The sequence below is a fragment of the Wyeomyia smithii genome, chromosome 2 (assembly GCF_029784165.1).
Source record: "Wyeomyia smithii strain HCP4-BCI-WySm-NY-G18 chromosome 2, ASM2978416v1, whole genome shotgun sequence".
In the NCBI taxonomy this organism is placed as follows: Eukaryota; Metazoa; Arthropoda; class Insecta; order Diptera; family Culicidae; genus Wyeomyia; species Wyeomyia smithii.
The window spans coordinates 4,234,827-4,258,040 of record NC_073695.1 but is presented as its reverse complement, the minus strand read 5'-3'; the positions used below and the strand labels follow the sequence as shown (position 1 = coordinate 4,258,040).

Here is a 23,214-nt window from a genome sequence, read left to right as displayed (position 1 = left end):
GTTAATCACTAATGTCTGATTCGTTTTAAAGTTGATACGCACTTGTTAATTAACTTCGGTATTGATTCGATTATTACTTTCACTTTGCTCTTATAATATTGTTATTTTAAGCTTAACGCAGCTCTGAATCGAAAGTTTGGATTTCATACCTAATAAATAGACTTAGATTCGACGGTGTTCCGGCATGTTCTTAGTGTCTTGTAAAATGAACGAATTTATATCTGAATTTAACAATCAGTTCTAATGAATTTCGAGCGATTCCTCCTCTCAGTCCTTGATTTAAAGAACTGTTTTTTAATAGCATTGGCCAATACAGGTGTGGTTTCAAAAAGCTCAAACTAGAAAAATCGAATGACTTAGTTGGATCCTGAAACAGCGAAATCATATCGTTGACAATTAAATTACATTATTATTATTATTACTTATTTTTAATTCATCTGACAAGTTATCAAGCAATGGAACGCGTGAGAAAATATGCTTACGTAATTATTGAACGGCCCCTAAGAAGCTTTTATTAATTTACTACATCAATGAAATAAAATTACGGCACATTTTAGGATACTGGTAGTTGCTTAGGTTTCTTGACACTAAACCTCAAATATATCCAACAGTTCTTGCAGGTTTTGCCAGCCGGAAAATCGGTCAACGACCATTAAAATTCTAAGATCATCAGCATAGAACACGTCACATCTTCCTCTAAGGCGGGCTGTGACATCATTTATAAACAAAACGAAAAGGAGCGGTCCAGGATTACTTCCTTGGGGAACGCCGAGAGTGTTTGTAAATAGTCGGGATGTGTAGGATCCAAGTTTGACACTTAGGCTCCTATCACTTTGGTACGATTACAAATCATTTAACCAGGTCTTTGCAGACACCCATTCTAACGAGTTTGTGGAGTAATATTCGATCGTCAATTTTATGAGATACAGTCTGAAGTGAAACAAAGCAAGTTAGTTGCCACATAACGACCAGGATAAAAACCATGTTGACCACTGGAGAAGCTATTTTTTGTGTGAAACAGCAGGTGATCACTGAGAATCATTTCAAATAATTTCGAGCAGACGCTTAGTGATGTTTTTTTTCTGTATGGACTTCCTCACTGCGACCAAAATCGTAGATCTATTGTGAGATATGCCCGGGTGTCTGCTGTATCCCGCACTTCTTTTATTAGTCACACCGCTATTGAGAAGTGGCATGCTTATTATTATTGTTTATCAGTGCTTGTGTGTAATGTGATACTCTTCCTTTTACCCGCTTACTGTTCTACTATACCGATGCTCGTTCCTCTTGCCAAATATCACCAATTATAATTCCCTGGAGAAGTGTCGTAGTACGTCCTTCTTGCCAGTTTTATTAATAAAAGGGACTTATGAACTGTTAAGAGAAAGTCACGCAAAGGTGTTATAGATTTCAGCGTAAAGGAAGGGTAAGTGGTGGGGAGCCTGAGAATGAACCCATACTTCAAGTCTCCAGTTTTGACATCGAATGGCCTGATTCTACTAACATTCGAACCCACGACCATTCGCTTGACAAAGCGGACTTTGTAACCTTGCGGCTACGCAGCTCCCCAGTGATGTTATACCTCGATAGTTACGAACATCTTGTCTGTTTCCTTTTTCATGTATCAGAGAAATATGAGAGTTTTTCCAAAGAGCTTAGAATCTGCCTGGCTGTAAAGACCAATTGAATATTTTTACCAATGGATTGGCAAGCTCACTCATGCATTTTTGGAATACGATAGCAGGGGCTCCACATTTTCGAAACAAAACAATGAAACTGAATATTTCGCGCAGTCATTTCGATTCGAACAGCTTTATTTTCATTTCGTTCCTTTCGGATACTGCTATCGAATCACTTCTTTTTTTCTTTCCCGTCCGGTGTTCATCGCGTCACGCAAGTCCCGATCAATTTTATGGAGATTCCTTTTGCTGTTAATAGCGCCCCATAGCTACTTCGGGTTGTGAGCGTCCTCCGTTTCTTATCGTCACGATTTTACTTTCTCCCTCTTCCCTATATATGCGTGAAGTACTGTATGGAATGGTTTTCAACGGAAAGCGACGGGTCAAAGAGTCACTATAACCTGATAATTGTCAATTGGAAATGACTTTCTCAGGCTCTCGGTTATCTTAGGAACGTCAGCCGAAATCATTTTTATTGGGATCGGAAGCGGCGAGTAAAGCTTCATCAGTACACGCAAAAGTTATAGTGTGCGTAACCAGATCATTTATGAGCTCTTTTAGAGCATTTGATGATCTATCTTGGAACCATTACAACGCATGTGCGTTGGGCATAACGCATTTGATGCTCTAGCTCCGAACCACTTCGCTTAGAACGATTTCATCGGTGTTTATATCGTTGCAATGATTTGTAGTGGTATTGGTAACGTTTTTCAGGAGCCTGCTCTAGTTGATGCAGTGTATACAGCATTGGTTGCTGATAATTGAGGTACTTTTAAGTTTATTGAAATATCACCTGATCGATTCATTTTCAAGAACCAGATCATTCAAAAACAATATTGAAGCAACAATAATTAGAGAAGACATTGGATATGTTAAATTTTGCATTTAACTATGATGTTAAACAGTAACATTAATCGCTACAGTCGACATACTTGTTTGTCGACTGTGGCGATTAATTCTGTAAATTTATCGGCTTACTGTTTATGTTGATACCGATGCACATAAATTAAGCAAAAACATGTATGAACATCACGTAGAGGAAAATGAATAATCATCAGTTAATACATTTAATTATCGCCTCACTTATTGAAAGTTTAGACAAATAAAATGATAAAGCAATGGCAAAAAACACTAATATGTTTACATATATTCTGCAAGTAAGAATGTTTCCATCCAACATTCTAAGTTTTCTCGATACAGATTTATCGGCCCAAGATACAGAGAAACAGATTTTTTCAAAAAAAAATACAGGTATAAATGTGGCAACCCTGCTTACACCACAGCTGAGCGGGAGAAGAGTGGTGAATCTCTCTAGAGAGAATGCATAGCAGAACGCCGCGCGGAGTACACTGCTGAGATCAATTCGATATAATTCGAAGAGCAAACCAGCGTGACGTACGGCTTGATTTTTTTTTCCAGTTTCGAGATGCGTAGTAAACACCGTTGTCTACTTCCCTACCTGGGTATATGTTTCTCTCCCAAAGCACGTTCTGCAGTGATCTCTGTTGTGTTTAAGCGTATTGTGATTTCGTGTGAAAAAAATCACACCAGTTTGCTATCTCTCTGGAGAAATATTTCAGCACGATTTGCTGCTCTCTTCAAGCAAGTGCGTCGCTTTGCTCAGTAGTGTGAGGCTCTGGTTGTAGTGGACGTGAATAACGGCGCAGAACGATTTGCCTTGCCGTGTAGTAATAATACACATTTGGATTTGAATCATGTCTATGTATTCCTTGTGCAGCTGATGTGTTATGCTTTCCACACATTTTTGTGCGTTAATAACGCAGACAATGTGTGAACTGAGAGGCTACAGTGGCTGCGTAAGACTTGAACTTTTGCGTGTAGTAGCAGTAACAGTTGTGTTGAAAACAGTAGAAACATTATCAGCAAACAAAACACATTTAGGGTAGGGAACATATTCTAAGCAGCTTTAGGAACCGCCTGTGTATTCAGACGAAATACTCGAAATGTGTTGGGTGAAACTCAAACAGTAGTCTATCAATTTGTTTGCTATCGTTTTCTCTGTCAGAACTTGTTTCCAGTTGGTAAAACTAAGTTAGCAAACTTTGACAATCCAATCACCCCGAACCTATTTTAAGCAGTTTCCATCTGTTTTGCAGGCGTTTTTTTTTTCAGCACCCGAAGTGGCTCCTGAACGGCTGCAATATAGATCGATTAGTTTCAAATGATGTATGTTCACAGATTTCTTTGTGATCAACGGTATTTCTTATATTCGTAAGACAGCTAAACAATCAAAGTTTTCGTTTTGATCATTGAAATTGTTGATATTGATCAAAATGCAGGAGTTTGAGGCCTGTTTTCTTCTACTGATTAAAATAGGCACTACTGCTTAAGCCGTTCCCTACCCTAATCAATGAGTCCACAAACTTTTTGGGTTTCACCGCAGATTTATTTGCATGTAAGTAACGTACTGTTTATACAATCGAGAGTTCAATCTACGGTACGATTAACTTACTTGCCTAAAATTGCTTCTAGAGAGCGGTATGCGAATTTTGCGATAGTGACGCTGACATGCTTTTATTTCGCGCTTTAGAACATACTCGCAAAGAAGGGTTTTTTCACGGGACTTTCTTGGTTTACGCTGGACAGGAACATTTGAATCTATAGTAGTAGCACCTCCACAAACCTCGGTACAGCATCGACGACGTCAGCTCTATCGGACATACTGTTGTAGTGTTACGCGGCTAAAAATTCCCTCAAGGCATTGAAATCAATGCGCCTAGAACCAAATCAAGGTGTATTATCATACGAGCATAAGGAAATGCGACTTATCCCCTTTAGAATTATATCATATCAATTCATTTTAAAGAAAGGAACAGCTGCTTCAACAACGGAACACTGCTCCAGGTTACAGAAAGGAAGATCGAGAATATTTCTTCAAGGATTGCTGATGCTGCAAGTTCATCTCAATTATAGACTATATTGTATCAATAAGTTTATGTCAATAAATTTAAATAACATTCATAAATTAACTCATTGAAAATGATATGGTGGCCCTGAAAAGGTTTACGGAAACACCCATATTGAAAGGTACTTTATCATTTTAGGTTATTTTCCTGTAACCAGAAGTCGCCACTTTGGATTTCATGGCGTCTAGAGTCGACCTCTTAGCATCATTCTTGTTCTAGAAATACCCATACTGGGTGGTGTTCAGCCATTTTAGGCTGTTCTCCAGAAACTGTAAGTTGCCACCTTGGATTAAAAAGATGTCTGAAATTGTCTTTTGGCTTCTGTGCATCATCCCGATCATTTTTAGCTGTTTTCGGGAGAAAAATTGGTTGAAATATTTGTATTTGTATTTGTATTTGTATTTGTACTTGTATTTGTATTTGTATTTGTATTTGTATTTGTATTTGTATTTGTATTTGTATTTGTATTTGTATTTGTATTTGTATTTGTATTTGTATTTGTATTTGTATTTGTATTTGTATTTGTATTTGTATTTGTATTTGTATTTGTATTTGTATTTGTATTTGTATTTGTATTTGTATTTGTATTTGTATTTGTATTTGTATTTGTATTTGTATTTGTATTTGTGTTTGTATTTGTACTTGTATTTGTATTTGTATTTGTGTTTGTATTTGTACTTGTATTTGTATTTGTATTTGTAGTTGTATTTGTATTTGTATTCGTATTTGTATTTGTATTTGTATTTGTATTTGTATTTGTATTTGTATTTGTATTTGTATTTGTATTTGTATTTGTATTTGTATTTGTATTTGTATTTGTATTTGTATTTGTATTTGTATTTGTATTTGTATTTGTATTTGTATTTGTATTTGTATTTGTATTTGTATTTGTATTTGTATTTGTATTTGTATTTGTATTTGTATTTGTATTTGTATTTGTATTTGTATTTGTATTTGTATTTGTATTTGTATTTGTATTTGTATTTGTATTTGTATTTGTATTTGTATTTGTATTTGTATTTGTATTTGTATTTGTATTTGTATTTGTATTTGTATTTGTATTTGTATTTGTATTTGTATTTGTATTTGTATTTGTATTTGTATTTGTATTTGTATTTGTATTTGTATTTGTATTTGTATTTGTATTTGTATTTGTATTTGTATTTGTATTTGTATTTGTATTTGTATTTGTATTTGTATTTGTATTTGTATTTGTATTTGTATTTGTATTTGTATTTGTATTTGTATTTGTATTTGTATTTGTATTTGTATTTGTATTTGTATTTGTATTTGTATTTGTATTTGTATTTGTATTTGTATTTGTATTTGTATTTGTATTTGTATTTGTATTTGTATTTGTATTTGTATTTGTATTTGTATTTGTATTTGTATTTGTATTTGTATTTGTATTTGTATTTGTATTTGTATTTGTATTTGTATTTGTATTTGTATTTGTATTTGTATTTGTATTTGTATTTGTATTTGTATTTGTATTTGTATTTGTATTTGTATTTGTATTTGTATTTGTATTTGTATTTGTATTTGTATTTGTATTTGTATTTGTATTTGTATTTGTATTTGTATTTGTATTTGTATTTGTATTTGTATTTGTATTTGTATTTGTATTTGTATTTGTATTTGTATTTGTATTTGTATTTGTATTTGTATTTGTATTTGTATTTGTATTTGTATTTGTATTTGTATTTGTATTTGTATTTGTATTTGTATTTGTATTTGTATTTGTATTTGTATTTGTATTTGTATTTGTATTTGTATTTGTATTTGTATTTGTATTTGTATTTGTATTTGTATTTGTATTTGTATTTGTATTTGTATTTGTATTTGTATTTGTATTTGTATTTGTATTTGTATTTGTATTTGTATTTGTATTTGTATTTGTATTTGTATTTGTATTTGTATTTGTATTTGTATTTGTATTTGTATTTGTATTTGTATTTGTATTTGTATTTGTATTTGTATTTGTATTTGTATTTGTATTTGTATTTGTATTTGTATTTGTATTTGTATTTGTATTTGTATTTGTATTTGTATTTGTATTTGTATTTGTATTTGTATTTGTATTTGTATTTGTATTTGTATTTGTATTTGTATTTGTATTTGTATTTGTATTTGTATTTGTATTTGTATTTGTATTTGTATTTGTATTTGTATTTGTATTTGTATTTGTATTTGTATTTGTATTTGTATTTGTATTTGTATTTGTATTTGTATTTGTATTTGTATTTGTATTTGTATTTGTATTTGTATTTGTATTTGTATTTGTATTTGTATTTGTATTTGTATTTGTATTTGTATTTGTATTTGTATTTGTATTTGTATTTGTATTTGTATTTGTATTTGTATTTGTATTTGTATTTGTATTTGTATTGTATTTGTATTTGTATTTGTATTTGTATTTGTATTTGTATTTGTATTTGTATTTGTATTTGTATTTGTATTTGTATTTGTATTTGTATTTGTATTTGTATTTGTATTTGTATTTGTATTTGTATTTGTATTTGTATTTGTATTTGTATTTGTATTTTGTATTTGTATTTGTATTTGTATTTGTATTTGTATTTGTATTTGTATTTGTATTTGTATTTGTATTTGTATTTGTATTGTATTTGTTTTGTATTTGTATTTGTATTTGTATTTGTATTTGTATTTGTATTTGTATTTGTATTTGTATTTGTATTTGTATTGTATTTGTATTTGTATTTGTATTTGTATTTGTATTTGTATTTGTATTTGTATTTGTATTTGTATTTGTATTTGTATTTGTATTTGTATTTGTATTTGTATTTGTATTTGTATTTGTATTTGTATTTGTATTTGTATTTGTATTTGTATTTGTATTTGTATTTGTATTTGTATTTGTATTTGTATTTGTATTTGTATTTGTATTTGTATTTGTATTTGTATTTGTATTTGTATTTGTATTTGTATTTGTATTGTATTTGTATTTGTATTTGTATTTGTATTTGTATTTGTATTTGTATTTGTATTTGTATTTGTATTTGTATTTGTATTTGTATTTGTATTTGTATTTGTATTTGTATTTGTATTTGTATTTGTATTTGTATTTGTATTTGTATTTGTATTTGTATTTGTATTTGTATTTGTATTTGTATTTGTATTGTTGTATTTGTATTTGTATTTGTATTTGTATTTGTATTTGTATTTGTATTGTATTTGTATTTGTATTTGTATTTGTATTTGTATTTGTATTGTATTTGTATTTGTATTTGTATTTGTATTTGTATTTGCGTATTTGTATTTGTATTTGTATTTGTATTTGTATTTGTATTTGTATTTGTATTTGTATTTGTATTTGTATTTGTATTTGTATTTGTATTGTATTTGTATTTGTATTTGTATTTGTATTTGTATTTGTATTTGTATTTGTATTTGTATTTGTATTTGTATTGTATTTGTATTTGTATTTGTATTTGTATTTGTATTTGTATTTGTATTTGTATTTGTATTTGTATTTGTATTTGTATTTGTATTTGTATTTGTATTTGTATTGTATTTGTATTTGTATTTGTATTTGTATTTGTATTTGTATTTGTATTTGTATTTGTATTTGTATTTGTATTTGTATTTGTATTTGTATTTGTATTGTATTTGTATTTGTATTTGTATTTGTATTTGTATTTGTATTTGTATTTGTATTTGTATTTGTAGTATTTGTATTTGTATTTGTATTTGTATTTGTATTTGTATTTGTATTTGTATTTGTATTTGTATTTGTATTTGTATTTGTATTTGTATTTGTATTTGTATTTGTATTTGTATTTGTATTTGTATTTGTATTTGTATTTGTATTTGTATTTGTATTTGTATTTGTATTTGTATTTGTATTTGTATTTGTATTTGTATTTGTATTTGTATTTGTATTTGTATTTGTATTTGTATTTGTATTTGTATTTGTATTTGTATTTGTATTTGTATTTGTATTTGTATTTGTATTTGTATTTGTATTTGTATTTGTATTTGTATTTGTATTTGTATTTGTATTTGTATTTGTATTTGTATTTGTATTTGTATTTGTATTTGTATTTGTATTTGTATTTGTATTTGTATTTGTATTTGTATTTGTATTTGTATTTGTATTTGTATTTGTATTTGTATTTGTATTTGTATTTGTATTTGTATTTGTATTTGTATTTGTATTTGTATTTGTATTTGTATTTGTATTTGTATTTGTATTTGTATTTGTATTTGTATTTGTATTTGTATTTGTATTTGTATTTGTATTTGTATTTGTATTTGTATTTGTATTTGTATTTGTATTTGTATTTGTATTTGTATTTGTATTTGTATTTGTATTTGTATTTGTATTTGTATTTGTATTTGTATTTGTATTTGTATTTGTATTTGTATTTGTATTTGTATTTGTATTTGTATTTGTATTTGTATTTGTATTTGTATTTGTATTTGTATTTGTATTTGTATTTGTATTTGTATTTGTATTTGTATTTGTATTTGTATTTGTATTTGTATTTGTATTTGTATTTGTATTTGTATTTGTATTTGTATTTGTATTTGTATTTGTATTTGTATTTGTATTTGTATTTGTATTTTGTATTTGTATTTGTATTTGTATTTGTATTTGTATTTGTATTTGTATTTGTATTTGTATTTGTATTTGTATTTGTATTTGTATTGTATTTGTATTTGTATTTGTATTTGTATTTGTATTTGTATTTGTATTTGTATTTGTATTTGTATTTGTATTTGTATTTGTATTTGTATTTGTATTTGTTTTTGTATTTGTATTTGTATTTGTATTTGTATTTGTATTTGTATTTGTATTTGTATTTGTATTTGTATTTGTATTTGTATTTGTATTTGTATTTGTATTTGAATAATCCATAAATAGTCTTAATGAATAAATAAACTAGTTAATCACATTTCTAAGTCTGGTTACAAAATACACAAAATTTACAAAATTCAAAGTACTCTTCAACATCAGTAAAACTACGAACACACGCTGTGAACGGTTCAATATTTCCAAACAAGGTACGGTGATAAATTGGTTGCAATAACGTCGTGTTTCGAAGAGATCTGTTTGGGATACGAAAATTCACCATTTGGAGTAGTCCAGGGGCATCAATTTCCCCATTTAGGAGCTTAGCGATAAACAATGATTGCTGTAACTTCCTTCGACGTTCAAGAGTATCTAATCCCAGTAGCCGGCACCTATCATAATATGAAGGTAAACTGTCGGGGTTACGTTACGGTAAGTTCCTTAGGGCCAAGCGAATAAACCGTTTTTGAACCCGTTCAATCCTAAGTCTCCAAGTAATCTGGTAAGAATGCCATATAATGACTGCATATTCTAAAATTGGACGTGCAAGTGCGCAGTACAAAGACTTCCAACAATGTGGGTCAGAAAAGTCCTTAGCAACCTTAGATACAAAACCCAGTTGTCGTGTAGCTTTCGATATCAATCCAGAACGGTGCAGATCAAAGGTCATTTTTGAGTCCAATAAAATTCCCAAATCAGTCTGTGCTGATTTGTCCAAAGGTCCTTTCTTCAAACAGCAATATATAATAAACCACGAGTTGGCCTATTTGAAACTGAAATTCATTATTCAGTATAACCACGATGTAAAGGATAATGACGATTCTGTGGTGCTTATGAATTTGTATTTACTCCGATAGCGAACTGATTGGAACTGACTCTATACGCTATTGCCAACTTCCTTCTTACTCCCTAGCTGCTAACGGTGTGCAAAAAGAGAGCTCTATTGATCTTGTTAGAAGAGACTCCTAACGAGAGCGATAACGGGCAATGTTTCCTGTCCAGCCTAGCTTAGATTTATCGTTTTTTGATTGTAGGATATTGGTAGGAAAATAGGGCAATGTGTTTAAATTTTGTACAATGATTGACTTAAATCTAATGCCGCTAACTCTAGTAAGTAATTTGCCGTCAATATGGTAATCGAACACTGTTGGTTGTAATTTACGATGAAATGAGATAACCTGGCATTTTTCAACACTAATAATCAGTTTGTTTCTGTGGCACCAGTCAACTAACAAACTTGAACAGGTTTGTAAACGCCAACAATGCTCCTGCGTTTGTACTATAGCATACAACTCTAAGTCAACGTTTATCCAGTATCAAAGCAGCGTCATTGAAATACAGAATAAATAGAAGCGGTCCGAGATTGCTGCCTTGTGGGACACCAGACTTATTTGAAAATGGCCGTGATACACAACCATCAATCATCAGTCGAAGTTCACGATCAGTTAGATGGGATTCCAACCAGGTCACCAGTTGAGTAGAAATCCCAAGCCGGGACAATTTGTGTAACAATATTTGATGGTTAATTTTATCGAATGCTGCCTTCAAGTCAGTATAAATCGTCCCGCCGATCGGTTTTGTAGTTTCCAAGCCTATATGGATCAGACAGACAGACAAAACTGCAGTTTTCACGACTTCACCTAATAGACGACTCTAACTTAATCTAAATTTTTACCAATTCTTGTGTCTTCATATTTTCTAGATTTTTTACCAATGGCACAGCAGCCCTGTATCCACAATTTCATTTGTACCTAAATTCCCATTTGAGTATGTTCAGTACCAAAGAGATGCTCAAAGGCGAAAATTCGACCTCAAAAGCCATTTAAAAACCCAAAAAGGCGACTTTCTGTGAAATTGCCTAAATTAACTTAATACCATCCAATAGAAATATTTCACAAACCGGAGTGAGACATCCAGAAATCGACCGAAATGAATACGGAATTTTAAAATGGCGACTTCCGGGTTCAGAAATAACATCCTTAATTGTCTCAAATCATCCGATATGCGTATATCCGAAATCCAAACGCCGTCAATCAACCCTAAATGTGTTATATAACAAAAGTTCACATCAATGGACAACGTAATCCTAATTCCTTAACAAAAAAAAACCCTAAATGTCATATGAAAATACAAATAAAAAAACGAAATTTGGTACCCGGATAACAATTCCAAATCCAAAGATGATGTTCAGAAGCCGGAAATCGATCTGGTTTGTTTCTAATTTATTTATTCGTGGAACGGATCACTAAAAATCACAATGTCTATTATTTTCAAATAAATAATAAAAACTTAAATATTTTCACCCAATAACTAGATTCATCAAATTTTATAAAATTTGAACAAATTTTCATGTTATTTGAAATGTTTTTAAAAAGGCGAATCTCACAAGAACTATATTGTATAGAATTGTTTGAAATTTTCACAGTTGGTGCATCTTGATTTTTAGTCCATAAAAATATTCTAAACTAAATCGACACTACAAAAAAAATGTACTCTTAGAACAATAAAATACAAGTATATATTGGCGAAAGTGAAAACAGATTAATTGAGGTTTCATAAGGTAAGCGACCTTGCGACTATTTTTTTCTGTTTCACCCTTAACCATCAAAAAAATTTTACTTTTTACTTGAGTATCGAGAGAAAATCTCAACAAAAAACGAATATAGCGAAACTTAATGAAAAACTCCAGCTCACTTTGCTATGCCAAATACGTGCGCAAAGTTTAGCTCAAATAAAAAAAAGCCGATAAAATATTAATGCATATTTTCAGATCATTCTGGTCGAAAGCGCTCGGAAGTAAAATGATTGGAAGCATCGAGACAATATAACAACTCAACCTATCTTAAGCACTGGATTATATATAATACTAGTCAAAGCTAGGGTAAATTAACCTATAGTGGACGTCTTTGCTTTATTAACATATAGAGGACCAACTGTCAGATTACCTTAATTTATCATAACATAAATCGGAATTTATAGATGTTTGTGATGCAGATTATTTGGATATGATGTTTCCAGATGGAAGTTTTCTGCGATTACCTTAAGTTTTCGGATAAATTGAGTTATACTGGCGAGTGGACCACTTTATGGTTTGCAATGGAAGTTATATAAAAATCAAATGGAGTTAAGTCGAAGAAATATTTAGACTTTTTTGAGGTAGGTTCCATTAAAGCAAGTACAATTGGAACATTTTTATATACAAAATTGATCTGTATCAAGATGCAAATTTTATAGAAGAAAAGCTTCGTACCTTCCTATATAGTGGACCACTCGTCAGATTAACTCAATTTCTCTTAACATCAATCGGAATTGGAAGGACGTGGTCCATCCGAGGTAGTTTCACCCTAAATGAAGCTCGTCATTCTGATGCAGATTAGCTAAATAGGATGTTTGGGATTTTAGAAAAGAGGTCCACTATGGGTTAAGTCACACTATTATTAACTTGTGTTCTTCAAATTATTATTATATTATTATTTTAGACATTTCGAACTCACTGATCTTGACACAATGTGCTGTAAACTACAACTCATTCCGGATTGGAGATAGTGGATCTCTTCTCTACCATGAGAGTGAGATGAACTGTAAACAAAAATTGTTGCATGTATGCGCTTGCCCCTCTTCAGAGGCGTCCTTGATGGGTGACTGTCACGTGCGTCCCATTGTCATCGCCAACGGTAACTCCTTACTATCGAGTGAACTTCAGGATCAATGCGCTGAACTTTAGTTTCTATGTTTCCGTCAAACCGGGACTCATTTGCTAGAGAATTTTTGTCCTTACTCTCTAATTTTGCACTCTCCGACTGTAGGTGCTATAAAGCTCCTTGAGCAAAAAAGCTCTGCTAGGTATCGGATAATCTTTTGCTAAAAACAGCTGGAAACATTCGGAGCAAATTCAACGAACCGAACGTAAGCGGATAACAAATGCCAATATATCCTGTTTCAATCGAATTGCATTATCATGCTTAATGCTTAAAGGATCAAATTGTAGTAGGAAAGTAAATATCTCTTACTTATCTTGCGGCCTTCCACATTTTACCTCCCGTTGATCCGAGCGACAGATGGACATTCGCAGATCAAATGGCAACCGACAACCAGGAGGAATAAATTATTCATAATATAATTACAATCGCTCAGTCACCTGTGGCACTCCAATTTCCATCTTCTGGCTGGCGTGATCATGGGCAGTTCAGGCTCGAGGCCAGCTGGACGTAGCAGAAGTAGAATATGAAAAACGAATGTGATCCACACACGGCGTGGCGTGTCAAGCATCCATCGCTTGACTGGGCGTAAGTGGGACTTGGCTTTTAGGGTGATAAATTTGGCTCTGGAAACTGCGAATTTAGACATTATCTAACCATTGATTAATGTATATTCATCATATTACCATCTATTTGAACAATTCTTGAATCAAATGTAAAACTGTTTCAAACCTAGGTTGAATAAAACTTTCTCACAGCGAGTTGACATTTGTGGTAGAAATATTATGCGTTATGTGGACAGAACACTAAACACCTATGCTGGGGTCTAGCTCAGATACAAGGCCTGCGGTGGCAGACTAGAGAGCAGTAGCAATTTTCTCAAACGGTACGAAATCCACACAAATTAATAACACTAGAAACCATTATGAGGTGGTATGTGGTAGAAGCAAAGTGAACATTTCAGCAGAGACACTAATAGACTTTTGTGAACGGAACGCGGAACGCGGAACGCGTACACTGCAAACCACTTTTAGTCATTACCAAAATCCACCCACGGATTTTCCAATTTCATTAATAATAGAGCCAGTTCAGTAGAGCTTCGAGTGAAATTGGGTACATAACACTTTTCGTTTTTTTGAGTGTTTTCATAGAACATGTTCAACATAATAAAAGCTGGAATACTTCTGGCCCGTTCCAAGCAACCAAAACCGTTAATGACAATGGCGCCTACATGTTATGTCTAGATAATAAACAGCTGCACACAAAAGCGCTTAATGGGTATATCAGCGAAGCATGAACGTTGCACTTTGCTAAAGCCCACTCTAGAGAATGTAGTTTAGTGTCAATGCTCGACGTTCAATTTTCACACCTATTGTGAGCACACTTTGGGGGCCGATTTCATATCAGGAATCACGTGTGAAACCTAACCGTCGTTAAAATTAATGCACTCGGATAGCGATTGTACTCTTAACAGTCTTCGAACTAAACAGAACGCAAAAAATCCTAGCAGGTAGGTAATCAGGTAATGAACAATCAAACGCGATATTCTCCGGGCTTAAATTGGTTTCATAAAATTCAACGGTTTAATATTCGGTTCAATAGAGTGGTGCATAACAAGTATCACATCGTTATCACATCGTAATCACATCTGATGCCGAAATAGTATGTCTTAAATGGTTTTAAATCCCATATTGTTAATTTCGGCTCGGGAGAGACTGTTAGGGTCAGTAGGATCGTAGCGCTAGCCTCGCAATTGTCCTGTACACTAAACAGTCGGCTGTAAAGTCTGTGTATAAATAAACAGAATACGAATCGGAATGTAGCACCAAGGCTTTCCTTTTTTTATGGTTTCAAAATGATGTCTTGTTTTTGAAGCCATTTAAAATCTAGGTTTATTTTAGGTTACTTTCGGTTGCTTTCAAATTCGATACAAATTATATATATCATCTACCTACACGATTCTACCATCAACAGTTCAATTAGTTGAAAAGCTTCTAGTTATTCATAGATGAAATTTATCAATTTGTTGAAGACCGTTCTCTCAAAAGTTGCCATGTGCTTCTGAAACACTACAGGAAACATTTAACCGTATCATATTTAAACAGTTTTGTATTGTACGTGAAATCCATCATTATGTCAAGCTCAGGCGAAGTGAAGCGGTGAAGTCTCAAAAGTAAGCTGGTTCTATCTTAAACATGAAACAAAAAAATGTTCGCATTCCACCAATAATTCCAACTTTAAAGTAAATATTTTGTATAAGAAGAGTTTCTACATTAATTTTGAATTACATAGAAGCATTTTACTAACAAATATTCTGCAATCATTCATTTTTTGACTCCATTATTCCATTAGCAATCATGAGGATGAATTATGATCGAGAATTGACCTTTTTTTTTAATGTTTTTTTAATTAAAGTTAATGAAATTTTCTGAACATTATCAGAAGAAGTTTATGATGCTGGTGTAAAAACTATTATTGAAGTATTTAAACCCTTCGTTATTTTGTGTTCGATAATCGCCCGGTTAAAAAGTGAAAGCATAGATCCTGTGGTATTCCGCTTTCTCTTCTGTTGGTTTAAAACAGGCATAAACACCGCATCGATAAAGCTAAATCTTAGCGGCATCTGCATTCTTCGGAACCGGAGAAAAAGCTATATCCGGTGAATTCTTTTTTTGCTGGCTTGTAGCATAATACAGCACAGGCTATTTGTCGACTTTAAAACTTTGCTACCGGCGGAGTTTGCTGAGCTACCGTAAACATAAATAATTTCACCAAACTTAAACAAAAATAGACAACAACAATGATGTTTTTTTTTCAGGAACAGTGTTGTCTTGGCTTGCCTTCGAACAATAATATAGTTTCACTGTCCGATGCTGCATTGATTTTCTGTAGTATCAGAAAAATCAAAAAATGTTTTTTTTTTTTTTCAAAACAACACTCAAAAACATAAAATTAAGAAAGCTTCAGGCAACGCATTATCCATAAAAAAAACATTCTAGTGTCCCGTATCTATGTCATCACAACAGACAAAAAATAGTAGGAGGGTGGTATCCAAGACACGACCGCATAGTTGACGTAGGACTACAATATTTTTATATTTTTATTTTGAAGCTATGTTTGATTTGAGCTCGTTTTACTTTTGTAGTTTGCTTGATTTATTTTAACCAATTTAAGCTCAACATCTTCCAAAGGGAAGTTATTTTGGTTCGGGTGGTAATATCAATTATCTAGGTCGTCAGCCCAAATTTATCAAGCGACACCTCAAACGACTTGAAACTAAAACTAGTCCATTGGTGGCCGTTTCTACTGTTAAGGTCGTCTTTGACCATTTAAAAAGTCATGAAAAAAGAACCGTTCATTGTTGCATGGTTCGGTTTTGGCAACAGAAAAAATTCTGGCGTTTTGCCAAAATCGAACGGGGTCTGTATTTTGATTATTTCTTTGCAGCACTCTATCTTAGAAAAAAAAAATATTCTCTCTAACATTCACAATGGTCCAGAAACCAAATTTAGGGGGAAATTTGGGTCTAGAGCTCTATACAATGTTTTAGAACAAAACTTTTTTTTTACAAAGTTACTTAAATTATTGGACCTATAAAATTGTAGAACAAGGTATTCTATCTACAAAAATTAAAAAGTTAGATACTTGATAGCATCGAAAATTTTGGTCACCCTAATTTTTGATACTTTTTCAATAAGCGCTTTATCATATGTAACAACTTCGTAGAAGAAAGTTTTTCTCTAAAATATTGCTATAGAGCTTTAGACCCAAATTCCCCCCAAAAGTTTCTGGACCATTGATGAATACCTTTCATTCTAATACAGCGAGTTTTCTTTAATACGCAGAAAGGCAACCCTCTATAAAATATTTAATTGAGTACGATTTAGTAGAAATTAAACTTCCTTCTATATCTATTTGTCGTGTTGAAGTTGGCTCACTCACCGATCACAAAGCGGTAAAGATGTCACATAGATTTTTTTCCTGCAGTTACAAGCTCGTGGAAAAAATATCGATAACGAATTACAGTTTTAGTAGAAAATGTATATTCACAGAAAATTTGAAATTGAAATAGAAGTTTATGAACATGTTAACATTTAATTTTACCCAATTTAAATATTTTAATAGTATACAGAATCAATCAGAAAAAAATTGATCAATTTCAAGATACCAAAGAACAACCATATTAACCATATAAAAATACCATATTCGAAAGTTATATGTCCGTTATCTTCGAAAATAAAGTGGGCTAGAATGATGAACAACATTAGCCTCAGCAATTAATGTTTGCATAGTGTTGTTCAATTACAAGTAACGTTATGGAATGTAATATTTTCTTGCAAATGCTAATTCAAAAGAATTTCCAATTGAAAAATACAAATACTAATGTCGGAACTCTAATATCAAGATGAAATGAATTTGGTTTTCCTCTTGCAACTAGTATCGTCATATTAGACTAAATTCATTTAGTTAGTAAAATATAATCATCAGTACAGCTTGTTTAACTACCTATTCAAAGATCTGTACGGAACATTTTGGTTTTCTATTGTCTTTTTAATACCCTATATTCAGTTATTTGAATAAATCTGAAAAAAGCAGAGTGTAGAGTTCAGAAAAATCATATTGAATTCTGATATTTGCTGCTATACGAAACAAGAAGAAGAAGAAAACACTTCAAACGACAATTCGATTGTGTTCCACGCCCCACTGTTCGTCAATAGCGGCAATGTAGTTTTCACTTGGCTTGACTGCACGAAAATGAATATTGAGTTTTTCTGCACTGATAGACGACGAGTAACCAGCGCATGCATTGCTCGGTGCAGTACTGTTGCCTGTGCCATCATTTTTTCCTTCAATACATCAGTTTTATTAACATTAACATATATATTAACAACAGAACGTAATACTGTCTGATAGTGGAGGTGGATACGAACTTTCCGAAAAAGCTTCACCTTCAAGACATCAAAATATTCTAGGCTCATGGAAGCTAACATTAGTTGACCTATTGGGACGGGAAGATTCTGTCTATTTTTTTTGCCACTGCTGTACAGGATATCACAGCAGGCAGTTGGTGTCTATTCATGAAGTCTGTGCCAGGCGTGCTCGCATATGATTGGTACATTGTTGGTGAGAATTCGACCTTGAAACTTTTATCCAATTTTCACTGTTTAACAATGAAGTGATAATGAAAATTGAAGAATAACAAAATTGTCCATCATTTCATCAATCCAACGACATATTGATTATTGTGATCCATCATGTGGTTACAGCAGTATAACCGTTTGAAATCTTTCATTCCGACGTTACATCTTGGTTTTAGTTTCCACGGAATGTATCTGGATATAGTGCGGTTAGACGTAGTCCTACGTCAAAAAGCAGCAAATTCTTAATCCGACGAAAACTAGATCCAAAACCTTAAAAAAATTTAATAATGAAGCCAGCGAAAGCCGCTTCAGCATTTATTTTTTTAAATTTGAGTTTTGGTTGATCAGCCCCCTCTAAAACACAATAAACCTTTGTTGCTGTTAAGACTATGCTTAATTAAGCAATGACAAAGAGAGTCATTTGGTGTTATTTAATGTACGAATATAATTGAAAATGTAAATATAAGTTCGACAAATATAAGCTTGATGTGATTGCCTCTATATGAAACGGAATTCGTAAATGTAAATAAATGTGATGTGTAAATGGTAATTTGGAATTGGTAAAATTTATCAGTACTAGAGAAACATTTCAAAAGGTCCAATCTGCTTTTATCGACTTTTTGATCGATCATTTTCATTCAATCCCCTGAACCTATTAAGAACCTCTTAAGACACGTTATTTGCACAATTTGGTAGCGGAGGGATCACTCTAGCCTTCTGAACAAGAATCACACTTGGGAGAATTACTAAAGCTGAACCATTACCCAAATGAAAAGAGACTCCGGAAAAACGATGAAATCAGATAGGACCTTTTGAAATGTTTATCTAGAGTATACGTTGGAGAGTTGTGGTATTGTTTATGTTGTGTTTCGTGTTATGTGGTAGTTCCTGATTTATGCAATTTATGAAATCCATTTTAGTTTTTACAGACTCAAAGCAAAGCAAATAGTTGTACCTTTCTTATTCGTGACTGATTGTTCTGAATTCGGCGTGTGGGTATTTTTCAGAGACACATTCTGTTCGGGAAAACGATTTGACTGATGTTGATAATATCCATTATCCATTTTAGGTCACTTGCGTGATACAATTGCTTCGCCGAACACTAGCCTCCTCTCTAGATGGTATTACGTCCGACTGCTGATTGTCTATTTGTTATACATTCTCCTTTTATGTATTTATTTATTTTTCATATCTATTTTTGATTTTTCTAACTTTTGAGTATTTTTTTTTTGCTCTCATGCAGATTTTTATTGACAAATATATGGGTCATGGATGGTGCTCATACACGGTTATCCTATTTTTAGGCTTCGGATGCATGAATGTTGCCAGATTTTAAATTTTATACGAGTAAAAAGGCCGCGTTATTATCGTCCTTGTCCTCGAGCCGATTGTCGTGGTATGAAAGAGCGTATTGATTGTGATTGAAGACGATATCACGAAGGGCTAACGATCTTTATAGGTAATATGGGAAGATGGAAGAGATATTAGCCTGATCTTTGTTGTTTGAAAACCGTGTTAATTTTTGCATCTCCATAGAGATCACAGGAAGGAAATTTTTGTTAGTAGAGAAGGGTAAGTTGGAACAGGTCTCACTTTCATAAGTGATGCAATAATACGTATTTTTCATAACCGTTTCTATCGAGCTATTTCCGATTTATTATCGTCCTTGTCCTCGAGCCGATTGTCGTGGTATGAAAGAGCGTATTGATTGTGATTGAAGACGATATCACGAAGGGCTAACGATCTTTATAGGTAATATTCGCGCGTAAATTTATCACTTTAATGTTACGTTATACCATTCCGTTCATCTTCTATTATTCGAGATTCAACTAGATTTTTTGCTCTAATATATAGGAATTTGTTTATTTGATGATACGAACCACTCACACGTGTGCCTGGCCCCAAAAGCACCTTTAATGTTGGTTTAAACAGGATCAAAATCACCAAACATAATACACTCCTGGTATTCACTACGCAAACCACAAACACTATTGTCTGTTGGTTCGAAGAAGTCTCGAGTCGGAAAATGCTGTGAAATCTTATGCTATAGTAAATTAACCCAACACACTCGTGCGCGGCCCCAACAGCATTTTTACTGTATGTTAGTCTGAACAGAAAATAAATCGGAAATAGCTCGATAGAAACGGTTATGAAAAATACGTATTATTGCATCACTTATGAAAGTGAGACCTGTTCCAACTTACCCTTCTCTACTAACAAAAATTTCCTTCCTGTGATCTTTATGGAGATGCAAAAGTTAACACGGTTTTCAAACAACAAAGATCAGGCTAATATCTCTTCCATCTTCCCACCTGATTGCAAGGAGGTGGCCGGAGTCGTTATTGATCCTTCGAAGTAAAAAAGCAAAGCAAAGCCTTGTTGCTACATTCCGATTCGAAACTCGACCTTCTAATTATTATACGCAGACTTAGCAGCCAACTGTTCAAGTGTACAGGGCAATCGTGGGACTAGGCGCTACAACCCTACTGACACCTACAGTCTTTCTCGAGCCGGGATTCGAGCTCACGACGACTGGCTGTGCGAGCGCATCGTACCTTAAGACCAGCTGGAAGGGGTATCCTTTAAAATATCCAGTCACTAAAACTTGTACAATGAGGATAGTCGGTCACTCCCTGCACCAAATAAAGGGTTTTTCAGTAAGAGTGCTACGAAAGTAGACCGATAACGACTGTAAACGACGCAATATTTTTACCGCTCTCTTAACATTTCTCTTCAGTGAAATTTGCCATTTTATAATGGAAAGAGACACGATCCAACAACGAGTCGAGATTATTCAAGTGCGCTACGCCTAATTCATAATCATAATCGTCCTGCCAAATCAACAATTGAGCGTTTAGTGGAAAAATGTGGAAATTGAATCCACAGGCACGGTACTGTTTTTGTTCGGTAACCGCTAACGTTATCATAGAAGTGCAAACGGTTCAAATGCAGCATTTTTGTGCAAATAAAAAATAATTTCCGAAAGACTTTCCGAAATTCGCCATTGAGGAAACCCATGTCAAATGATCCAAAAGTATGCAACAATTTAATCCACCATTTTTTAAGCCACCATAAATATTTGCATACGTGCTCGGTTATTTTTAATTTTTTTGTTCTCGAGAGTAATTTTTTAAAAGAGCGTATGCATTTTGGTATACAATTTATTGATATTATTATAAATTAGAAACTTTTGGTTATATTAAAAAACTTTTGACGTAGGACTACGCCTATCTGGAAGTTAGGTACCTGAATTTGAAAATCTAGTAATTCAACCGGGGAAAACCAGGGAAAAGTGATCAGGTTTTGAATGCTTATATTTCAGTCATTTATAATCTGGATATCGAGGTTTTGGCATCAATCGATCAAAAATTCTTTTACGGTTAAAATTATGTAACAAATATGACCTATTGTTTGAGATACACTATTGAAAAATTGGTAAAAAACATCGATTGCCTAAATCATACTGAGCAGCCAATCACTACCTCTCTTCCCAAGCACAGCCGACACTAACGGATACAACCGATCTGACTTTGTAGACGATTTGTTGTTGTTGTTGTTTTACTCGACGTCACTTTCTGTTTCCGATGCTTATCTACTTTCCTTACCATTCCCTATTCTTCTTAACTCCTCTCTCTTTTCAACTAACTGACAAAACCTTGATATAAAAGGTACCATTCGAACATTTCACCCCATCAGTTTCAATCCAAAACCGTACCAATGACATACGGACGCTAGGTGTTAGCCGTTGAAAGGAGAAAAGACAAAATAGTACCGGTCACTTCGTGCCGGTTTCACCCGTAATGCTGGCGGCTGTTACTAGTACATGGCTACTGCAAAAGTATTAAAATGGCTGGAATTATGGCCTTAATAATAATCAGAGAACAAGAATCATCGGCAACTGGCACCTTTTGGTGCCTCAAAGTGTTGTAATTGAAGTGGCTAGTCACATTTCATATTTTACAAAACGTTGCTGATAGCGGGGAAAGCCTTACAAATAAGCATATTTTTCTTAGTGTTCATTTTTCGACAGCGTACATAGGAGTAAATCAAGTAAAAACCTGAAAACCATGTTCTGCATAGTCTCATTTTGAAGTGTGATTCCTACTGAATCTTTCGACAGCTTATGAGCATCCGGAAGTATTATTAACTTTTGTTACAGCGGGTTGAAATCGATGAAATTTTAGTTTTCTGTTGTTGCATTCGATGCTCCCGTACCGTTCACTGTTTTTCAAAACTATCAAGTGCAACGTAGTGATTTATCATCAAACCAACTATGGTTATTGTCAAAGAAGGTTAGTTTAATCAATCTGTAAACTAAAAAGACGAATAAACAGTTTAGATATTGCCAGGGAACATATTAATAAACACAAAAATGCTGTAAATGACCTTTTTTTTATATGTCATATTATATGAAGTATGTTAAGTTTCAATGAGTTTCAATGTAAACAGTCAATTGCAAATAAAAACATGTATGTTTCTGGTAAAACTGTTGGTATTAGAATATCCGAATCAATCCGAACTCGTGAGATACATCATTTTGAAAATCATGGAAAAATTTCAGTTTTTCAGCTTCCGGCAGTGTTTTTGCGTTAGTTCCAAGACATAGATACATCAAAATTTACAGATAACGTCCTTAAAACTGCTTAGCATAACATTCGGCTTTATCCTTGGTATCCAATGACTCCTACATTGCATAAAAAATAAAAAAACGGTCAAACTTGTTCACCCGTAGCAAATCAAATGTTGCGAGCGAAATGTTCGTATACGGGCAATGATGATAAAACTAGTGACTCTTCAGATTGAATAATAAATAAATCAGTGTTAGCCCTGCACCTTACTGATCTAAAAAAACTGTTATATTTCATTCATAAAGGCTCAGCCATACATTGTAGAAAAGAAACTACCATTGAATCCGAACCACATCATCAGAAAAGTAACAAATCGTTCAAAGGT

General features: G+C 32.7%; 1 protein-coding gene across 1 annotated transcript in view; it reads right to left on the bottom strand.

Moving 5' to 3' along the window:
* Positions 1–23,214, bottom strand: part of LOC129721272 (potassium channel subfamily T member 2) — a 705,817-nt gene that overhangs the window by 573,863 nt on the left and 108,740 nt on the right. The gene's annotated exons all lie outside the window — the stretch shown is intronic.